Genomic DNA, 11567 nt, shown 5'->3' with positions numbered 1-11567 from the left:
CACACCCTACTCCCCTGTAAGATGTAACATGATCCCGTAGTACACCTAATGAATTACCGTACTTCTCCTGCCGATAATCCATTAAATATACTACAAGGGATTTTAAAGCAATTTTTATGAAATTTAAATCATCGATTAAAATCTGGTGTTATAAAATTTTTTTCAAAATTTCGACAAAGTGCCGGCTGTATTTTGAGAAAACAGTTCTTCAATCCTGCAAAAGAAAATGCTCCCAATATGTTTTCTCAAATACAACTCCAATAAACTTTAATTCAATTCATAATTCAATTCTCAATAAACAATCAATTCATTTTCAAACTAATCTCATCATGAAGAAATATTTCATTGATTATAAGACTCAAAATTTATAATACAAAACTATTCAAGTAAATGAAATCTCAAATTTATATTTACAATAATTTACATTTAATTACATACGAAAATGTTTTACAAGAGTTTTTATACAACTGCTCAAATAATTTACATACATACATCAAAACCTATGTACATGGGTATAGCTAAAATATACCTGGAGCTGATCTGAAAGTGTCTTCAAAGAAACTTACTCACTGCTCTATGCTCTTCTTACCTGCGACAGCATACAAAGCTATCGCTGAGTGGTGAACTCAGTGGTGCACAACTATAATTTAAAACATAGTACAATATACATTGACAAAATTTACAGTAAATAATTTGAAAACCTGAATACTCATCAAATTCCAAAACTCAAAATATTCATTGCCATTAATGTAAATCATTTGTATAAAATGACTTTGATCACGAAATTCAATTTATCAAATCATGACTAAACATTTAAGGTAGTTCTAACAAAATCAATTATGCATAAATCATAACTGAAATCATAATTCTTTACTGTTCAAAAACATTCTGTGTCTCAAAAATCATGTTGTATCTCAAAACCATGTCAGATCTCAAAAATCATTCTTTATCTCACTAACTATGCAAGACTAATCCGAAAGGGCCATATTCGATGTGATTCTAACTCCCTATGGTCGGGGAGGTTGAATCATCGTGCACAGTACCATCACAATAATGAATCTTCCGCAAGGGCCATAACGAAAAAAAACTTAGATCTAACCTCAAATCAGAGGAAAATCTAAGCCTGTGCACGTACCATGGTAATCAAAACACAACTAACTCCATTGTCTTCTCAACAAATGAGAGAGACGGGTAATAACCTAGTCAAGCATCTATAGTGAGATATAAAACAATATCACAATCCTTTTAGTGAGCATAAATCACAATATAATTCGATTCAAATTCAATTCCAATATCCAATAATTTTTATGCTCATCATAATTCAAATCATAAATTTGTATTTTTCCATGAAAATTACCATCACAATTCAAAACATGTTCTATCACAATTTTCCAAAACATAATTTATTCAATCCATAACAATGCTTAATAATTGTGGAAATACCATTCCACAAAGCTAAATTCATACATACTATAACAATTTCAATAATCATTGAATTAAATCCAATGCTTGCTAAACATAATACATAAGAAAAATATGTCATTTAATCATATGAAATATTCAAAATAAAATCAGTTAAAAACTAGTTGTGCACAAACCTCTGATAACTGTCTCTTGGCTCTAACTCAGTGTTTCCTTCCCCTTCCCTGAGTCTTTGCTAACTGAGAAACACAATTTGAAGTGTTTCAGTACTCATTTAAACTGTCTCTAAGAATAAGGTTCAATAATTAATTTATCGAATTCTATTATTTCCTTAGTCAACCTAATATGTTGACCCTCGATGCGTTCTAGGTAAATTAGGTTTTAATGTTACTAACATGTCACATTCAATAGTCTTTTAGGGTTGGTATATGTTACCAAGTTCATTTCTGTGTATACTGCATTTTCTTGCAATTTGCTGGATTCCGGGATACTAGTTTGACCTAGCCGGACGACCTAGTTTCCTTAGTTTTCGAGTTTCAGTCAAAACTACAAACTTTTAGGTCTATGTCTTATGGAACGCGGGGCAAAATTTCAGATCATTCTGAGTTATGTAGACCAAGTTATGGTCATTTTACTATTGCTGGTCAAAATGCATCAAAATTGGTCCCTTTAGGTCATTTTAGGTCAATTTTGGTTCGGCCAGTTTTTGGACCCAAATTTGTGCAAGCTGTTTGACTTGCTTATGGTCATTTCTGGGCTTTTGTGTCTTTATAATACTTGTAGATATGGGTCTTAACTATTCATGGTCAAAATTTCAGGTCAATTGGACCTGTTTTGAGTGAGTTATCGCCTAAATACTAACTGCTGCCCAAATGGTCAATTTTCAGGCCTTACTTGCACTTAATCCGGATTTGGTCATTTTTCAAGCTATCTTACAAGCAGAATTTTGGCAAGCTTCCTTCATGAAAGTTGGCACATTTTGTGCCTAGTTTCACCTCCAATTGGTCTCATACCAATTGGAGCCACACATTTAAAGTTATAGGCCTAAAACTCAAATTGCCTTATTGAAATTCTTGCATACATATCAAGCATCACTTTTAACACTCACCAAACTTAACATTCAAACCAATTCTGGTTGTACCACCACCTAAACATAATTCACAACACATTATAGGTCATTTTGGCAGCTTACAATTACATTCAACATACACCAACAAGTGCAGAATTTTTCAATCCAATTTACGACAATTCAATCACCTTTTTATGCTCATTTACATGTCCCACTTCACACCACCTTACACACACTCAAACTGCCATAACAACCAACACAGTTTAACATCATTATTCCATAAACCAAGCATGAATTCTAGCATTCTTCAAGAGCTAACAAACTGCTACAATGGTACACTTACATTCCATTACTTTCCAAGCTTTAAATCTCATTTTACATTTACATATACTAAGTATACATCACCCAAACAATTTCCTACACAATATACATTTAATCAATCATTTAATTCACCATTTACAAGCACAATTAAACTGCCTTCAAGGTGCTTCCATGGCTGCCAAAAGTGCACATTCCCATTCAACATCAAAACTCAAAAATTTCTTCATAAATCAAACACCCATAACATTCCTACTAACTTTAATGAAGCAATAACCCAAAAATACAAACTTACCACTTTGGAAATTCTTCAAAATCTCTCCCAAACTTGGTCTTCTTACTGCCTATCTGCTGCCCATGGTGTGAGGATTAACTTTAATGAAGGAAGGTGCAAAGAAGGAAGCTTAAATCAAGCTTGCATGAAGCTTTCAAATGGACATCAATGGTGGATTTTCTTGGGAGAAATTTGGCTGGTTCTTGGAGAAGTGAGGAAGAAGATGATCTGCTGTCCAAATGAAGTGGTAGTGGTCCACTTTCATGAATTAGTGGAGCACTATGTCAAAATAAATTATTAGTTTAATCTAAAATTTCATTTTCCCACATTAAGCTTCCCATTTTTGCTATTTACATTAGGTACCCCTAAATTAATTTTTCATTATATTTTCCAAGTGTAATATTATTTATTTTTAATGGACATTTAGGTCAAAAGACAACTCGAGATGTCAAATGACCACAATGCCCCTGTTCGAGTTGCATTCCCGATTTTGCGATAACACCGGGTTTTGTCCGTTTTTCGATTTCCTACTTTTCTTTATACTAATTATTTAATTTTTATTTAATATTTCTAATGATATTTATACTTCAATAGGGGTCTATTTAATTCCTACAAATATTTTCCAGAGTTCCCCGCGGTCCAGGGCTAGTCAACGGTCCACGCCGTGACTTCCCGGTGCGGTTACCCATCACTAGGGTTCTCGGCTCGCTTAACTTGATTATATTTCTTTGCTATTATTTTTCCTTTGTTTTTCTTGTATTTTCTTTTCTTGTATTTCATTATTTTATGTCTCATCACTCATATCGAAGTGTAGTTCTAGGCATCCTAGCTGTCCGGGCAACACTGGTCACAGGAACAGTAGAACGCTCTACCGAACTTAGGGTTGTTACAGAGTGCGAGTGAGATCCTCCTTCACCTACAAGAGTTGTATGATGACCATAGTAGGAATGCTAGGTATGAGATTGTTAGTAGTATGCCCTAGAGCATATCATTTAGTATGTATCTTGTACATATTTTTATTAATAAAAGGCATTTTCACTTTTCCGTTTATATAATATATTTATGTGTAATAGAAAAGGTCCATTGATATTTTGTTAGAAATATTATTCTTAAGTTGTTAAGAATATGAGTGACAATATTTCTAGCACAAAGTATCATAAATAGGTTCACAATCAAGGATACTTCATAATAAGGACATGACTTATCCAGAAAGATTGTATTCATGTTTGTTCCCAAGTTATTTATATGAGATATAAATAAGATGGAATGGTGAGTCTCATGCCATATGACAAACATGATAGGCACTTATAAATTATAAGTAGGCCGAATCAGTGACACTTATGATAAGCACATGGAGTTTACTCTTGTCAATGTTTTGTCATAAATCATATCAGTGCATATAATTTTTAGACTTGAGATAGCACAGTTATCTTGTATATAGGTGGTTTGAGTTTGATACTGCTTTCATACTTGTAGTGTGTATGGGTATATGGGCATGTGTTGGCTCCTACTAGTTATATATGGAGGTAGGTGTTGGTCAAGATGGAATCTGTTCCTCTAAGTAAATAGAGATAAAATCCTATGTTCATTTAATTGTTCTTGATGTTTCAAGTTCCTGGCCAGGACAGATATATTTATTCAGAAAAGAGTTTCTGATGAGAAAATCTTTTTAATCAAGAACTGGAATTAAAAGAGAACATAAGATTCATAGCAAATGGAGTTTGACATAAACCATGACTCCAACTTGAGTTGGGATTTTGTAACAGAGAGATTCTAGTGCATGGTAACATATGATTATAGGTTCATTTAAGGTAAACCTTATTACTAATTGCATAGTAACATATGATTATAGGTTCATTTAAGGTAAACCTTATTACTAATTGGGTGGCCATGGCATGCTATGCTAGGTGTTAACCATGGTCTATGAGGTTCATAAAATGATTTAGAGAAATCATTTACGGTAAGAAAGAGTTTTGATGATATTAAGAGTTGATATCATGTCTCATTGCCAATTAGTGATGAGCCTAGTAAGTCACACACATACACAAGTTATCACCTATTTAAATATGATTTAATTAATTAATTAAAGAGTTTAATTGATTAATTAAATAGGTTTGGTTTGCAATTAAATTGCAAAGTCCCTAGCATGACTTGAAACCAAATCTAGATTATTGGATGTATAATATAAGTTAAATTTATATTTAAAGTGTTTAAATATGAATTTAATTAATGAGAAATTAATTAATAGAGATTAATTAATTACTTTATATTTGATATAAATTAGAAAAAAAATTATTTTGGGTTAAGAACTCAAAATTAAGACACAGGGGCATTTTGGTCATTTCACAGTGTGACACGTGGCATTATGAGATGGTGACACATGAGATTACACATAAGCTTGCCAAATGTTTTTTAATCATGTAAGATGATTAAAATCAAGATTAAATATAGGTTTGACACTTGGCACAATGTGATTGGGTCACTTAAACCTAGAGCTAATCAAAGGGTGACATGTGGCAAGGGTTTAATGTGTTAACCTAGCTATTTAAGTGTTGTTATGAAAAGAATAGCAACCAGCAGCCACTCCTCTGTTTTGTCACGCCACTTTGAGACTTTTCATATATTCTTCTTCATCTCTCATCAATTCAAAGAGATTAGCCATCAATCTCTTGAATTAAGAAAACTAGAAATTGTTTCTAGTGTCCTATTTACATCTTTAATCTCTTAAAAGGCAGAACTTGAATTTCTAATTAATAGAAAAAGCTTTAGAAGCTGTTCAAGGGCTGCCATAGGTGTTCTTGGTGTGGACAAGCTAGAGGGACAACATTTGGTGTCCTGAAGACGAATCTCAAAGGCGCAGACACGCTGCAGTGCATCAAGAGGTTAGTGTAATCGTTCTTGATTTAATCTAGGGTTCTAAAATTAATCTGATTATTTTTAAAATTTTAAATGGCAAATACAGATCCAAAAACATATTAAAAGAGTTTTAATATGTTGTTTATCATTAAAATTGAATAGATAAAAATAAATCTTGCTTGATGCATGTGACCCTAGGTGAAAAGTTTTGAATTCAATGGTATAAACTTGTGTTTTTCACGCTTCCGTTCCTTCAATTGGTATCAGAACCACTATATTTGCCATTTAGATTGTTGATTACATAATTTAATTGTGTGTTTGACCATGAGATCAAAAGATTATTGCTGGTTGCAAAGCAAGGTGGCGGCATACTTGAAAAAAGACCATCAATGGTGCGCATGGTTTGGCTACCATGGGTGGTTCAAGGTTTGGCTTTCAATTATGCAATTGTTGTATGATCTAAGGCCTATTCTTTGACTAATTAAAGTGTTTAATTAGTAGTTTTAATCACACAATTAAATTATGATTCAAATCAGAATTTTAAAAATTGTTTGAATGTGATTCAAATCTGAATTTTAAAAGTTGTTTGAATGTGATTCAAATCTGAATTTTTAAAGTTTTTTGAATCATATTTAAATCTGATTTTTTAAATTTGATTGAATAAAATTCAGATCTGACATTTTAAAAAATGTTTGAATGTGATTCAAATCTGATTTTTTAAAAAATGTTTGAATGTGATTCAAATCTGAATTTTTAAAGTTGTTTGAATGTGATTCAAATCTGAATTTTTAAATTTGTTTGAATGAGATTCAAATCTAAATTTTTAAATTTATTTGAATCATATTCAAATCTGGATTTTTAAGTTGAATATGATATATTCAATTTAATTTAAGTATGTGTGTTTTATTTAATTGTTAAATAGTGATATGCATGATGGATGATCATGGACTATAAAAGACCAATGTGATTGGATTTATTTCTTTTATGTTTCTTTGGGATTGTAAATTAATTAATTTATTTTAATTTCTTTTGGGCATGTATTATTAAGTTTGTAATAATTTTTGGGTTGTAATTTCATTTATTTAAGTTCTTGTAAATTCGCCTTGGTATGCCAATGATTACTATGTAATATTGGATTGCAAGAAGTTCAAGGAGGTCAAGAGCATTGGTAGGACGAGTGGGAGGAATTCAAGATCAAGTGTTGATTATGTACTCCTTCAGCAACTCTTGTAAAATGAATGAATGAATGAAATGCACCTAGGAATGCCCTGATTCAATTCTTGGTGGCTCAGAATTGAATCCCTTAGAAAGTCCATGATCATACCATATTTATTGCTTATCCATGAATGCATGAGATGTATAGGAATGTATGCTATTATATGATATATGCATGCTAATTGGATAATGTGCAAAGTGAGACCTTAATAGTAATTAGAATGACCATAAAATCTTCCAAACAAATGATTAAGTTGGAAATGCTATAATTAAAGTAATTATAACATAGGCCCTCCATTGGGGCAATTATTTTAAGAAATTTTAAATAGTTGCATGAGATGCAATTAATTTAAGAGATTTTCTTAAGAATAATTATTAAGCATAAGATGTTGTAAATATGTAAATGGTTTAGTGGCCAATATTGGATGTACCTGAGGACATTAAAATTATTTGCATAATTACTGGCTCAATGGGATCAACTTAACTAATGCAAGATAAGTCAATAATGGATGTACCTGAGATTTTGAGCATTAGGGGCTAGGTAAAGGATTGAACCTCACATGAGATGTGATGGGCAAGGAGTTGCTCACTTATAGTTTATTGTAATTCCAATAATGGATGTACCTGAGGATGATCAATAGAATTATAAGAATTCAATAACCCACTAGAAATCCATCCAACTAGTATTTCCGTTTTCTACTTTGGAAGTGTAGGATTCGCTAAGTTAGTGGAAGGACCAATTTGATTAAAAGACCATAATCATTTTGGTTTATTACATGATACATTTACTAATTAATCTGGTTATTTTCTGCAGTTAATTTTCTGATAAAAATGAGCACAAAACAACCACCACCGTCCAACATCCTTGCAAGCATACTTGATCACAATAGGTTGACAGGACCTAATCTGTCTAATTGGCTAAGAAATTTGAAACTTGTCCTGAACCTTGAACATATATGATATGTTCTAGATTCAAATGTTCCTGGTCCCTTACCTCCAGAGGCCACACAAGAGGAACATGAAACTTTGGACAAGTGGAAGGAGCATGATATGAGAGCTAAGTGTTACATACTTGCTTCCATGAGTAATGAGTTACAGAAGCAACATGAGAACATGCAGAGTGCGAGTGAGATCCTCCTTCACCTACAAGAGTTGTATGGTGAACATAGCAGGAATGCTAGGTATGAGATATCTTGACAGCTATTCCGTTTGAGGATGTCTGAGGGACAGAATGTTGGGGATCATGTGCACAAGATGATTTGGCTGATTGAGCAGTTGGAACATCTTGACTTCAACATGGATTTGCAGCTACAGACGGATTTGATCCTTCAGTCCCTTCCTGAGTCTTTTGGGAATTTTGTGACAAATTTCCATATGACTAAACAGGAATGCACCTTAGCTGGTTTACTCAACATGCTGGTTATTGCCCAAAAGAATATGCCAAGCAGTAAAGGAAAAGAGGTAGCTTTGGTTGCATCTTCTTCTGCTGGAAAGTCCAACAAGAAGAAGGGCAATAAGAAAAAGAAACCTTAGATTCCTAGTCCTTCCAAGAAAATAGCTTAACAGAAAAGGAAGACTAAAGCTGATGGAGGCAAAGGAAAGTGTTTCCACTGCCAAAATGATGGGCACTAGAAAAGGAACTGCCCCGAGTATCTGGCTTTTCTGAAGGACAAGAAGGATACACCTTCGGAAGGTATGCCCATATCTTGTTACTTAGATTCTGATGATACTCATAGTTCATCTACAGCTTGGGTTTTAGATACTAGTGCCAGTTCTCACATTTCTAATGATATGCAGGAACTAGCAAACAGTAGCAGCTCGCGTTCTCAAGATATTAGAGTCTGGATTGGCAATGGCTCAAGTGTTAAAGCTTTAGCCATAGGATCTAAATCTTTTTACATGTTTGGACATGTTTTGTGTTTGGATAATATTTTATATGTACCTGATGCTTTTAAGAACATCATTTCTATATCTAGTTTGACTAGAAATGGCTATGAATTTCAGTTCACAGATGATGTTTGCAATATTTATTTTGGAAATAAATATGTTGGTTCGGGTTACATGAATGATGGTCTTTATTATTTGGATAATAATGACAAACACAAATTGAATGCAAGTGATCTAAAAGAATGTAATGCCATGGTGAAAACCAACTTAAGTTCAAAATATATTTGACACTTAAAGTTATGTCATGTTGCAAAAGATAGGATTGCAAAACTGGAGAAAATGGAGATTTTATCCTCATTGGGCTCTGAGCCTACTCTAACTTGTGAATCTTGCCTTCAGGGCAAAATGACTAGATCACCCTTCGTTAGACAAGGGCTAAGAGCTGAAAATATTTTGGAGCTAATACATAGTGATGTATGTGGTCCATTTAAAGAAATGGCTAGAGGGGGTTTTCTTTATTTTATTACCTTTACAGATGATAAATCAAGGTTTGGGTATTTGTATTTGATGAAATATAAACATGAATCTTTTGAAAAGTTCAAAGAATTTAAATCTGAAGTAGAAAATCAAACAGGAAAGAGTATTAAAGCTCTTTGATTAGATCGTGGAGGTGAATATTTGAATACTGAATTTGATGAATACTTGAGAGAGCATGGCATTGTTTATCAGCTGATTCCTCCAGGAATGACACAGCTGAATGGTGTATCTGAAAGGAGAAATCGTACCCTATTGGATATGGTACGTAATATGATGAGCTATACTGATATGCCAATCTTCTTTTGGGGATTTGCATTAGAATCAACTTTGTATATTCTGAATAGGATTCCATCAAAATCAGTTTCTTCCACACCTTATAAGATATGGCATGGAAGAAAACCAAGTCTTAAGCATGTTAAGATTTGGGGTTGTCCAGCTTATATCAAAATGCTGAACACTGATAAATTGGAGACCAGATCAGAAAAAGGTCGATTTGTTGGATATCCAAAAGATAGTTTTGGATATTATTTTTATTTGCCTACTTCACAAAAGGTTGTGATAAGTAGAGATGCCACATTTCTTGAACAACAGTTTGTTCAAGAAGGAGGCAAAGGAAGGCAAATAGAGTTAGAATTGGAGAATTATGACCAACCAACAGATCAGATGGATATAGATCCATCTAGTCAACCTATACTCGTTGATGAAACATCTACAGCTATTCCTCGTAGAACAACTAGGGTATCTCACCCACCAGTGAGATATGGTTTTCTTCATGAAGAAGAACAAGAGTTGTCTACTCATGAAAAAGTAGATCATGGAGATGATCCACTTACCTATGAAGAAGCTATATCAGATATAGACTCTTCAAAATGGATTGATGCTATGAAATCCGAGATTGATTCCATGTATAAGAATCAAGTTTGGGATCTTGTTGACCAACCTGAAGGTATTCAACAAGATCCCAAACTTGATTCTTATACATGGAATAAATTTCGGATTTCATAGCATGAATCCATTTTGAAGAGTCTATATCTGATATAGCTTCTTCATAGGTAAGTGGATCATCTCCATAATCTACTTCTTCATGAGTAGACAACTCTTGTTCTTCTTCATGAAGGAAACCATATCTCACGGGTGGGTGAGATACCCTGGTTGTTCTACGAGGAACAGCTGTAGATGTTTCATCAACGGGTATAGGTTGACTAAATGGATCTATATCCATCTGATTTGTTGGTTGGTCAGAATTCTCCAATTCTAATTGTATTTGCCTTCCTTTGCCTCCTTCTTGAACAAACTATTGTTCAAGAAATGTGGCATCTCTACTTATCACAACCTTTTGTGAAGTAGGAAAATAAAAATAATATCCAAAACTATCTTTTGGATATCCAACAAATCGAATTCTTTCTCGATCCGTCTCCAATTTATCGATGTTCACTTTTTGATATGTCGACAACCCCAATTAGTAATAAGGTTTACCTTAAATGAACATATAATCATATGTTACCATGCACTAGAATCTCTCTGTTATAAAATCCTAACTCAAGCTGGAGTCATGGTTTATGTCAAACTCCATTTGCTATGAATATTATGTTCTCTTTTAATTCCAGTTCTTGATTAAAAAGATTTTCTCATCAGAAACTCTTTTCTGAATAAATCTATCTGTCCTGGCCAGGAACTTGAAACATCAAGAACAATTAAATGAACATAGGATTTTATCTCTATTTACTTAGAGGAATAGATTCCATCTTGATCAACACCTACCTCCATATATAACTAGTAGGAGCCAACAGATGCCCATATACCCATACACAGTACAAGTATGAAAGCAGTATCAAACTCAAACTACCTATATACAAGATAACTGTGCTATCTCAAGTCTAAAGATTATATGCACTGATATGATTTATGACAAAACATTGACAAGTGTAAACTCCATGTGCTTGTCATAAGTGTCACTGGTTCGGCCTACTTATCATTTATAAGTGCCTA

The sequence above is a fragment of the Hevea brasiliensis genome, chromosome 13, assembly GCF_030052815.1.
Source record: "Hevea brasiliensis isolate MT/VB/25A 57/8 chromosome 13, ASM3005281v1, whole genome shotgun sequence".
NCBI classification, from domain to species: Eukaryota; Viridiplantae; Streptophyta; class Magnoliopsida; order Malpighiales; family Euphorbiaceae; genus Hevea; species Hevea brasiliensis.
Note: the sequence above shows the minus strand (reverse complement) of the source record.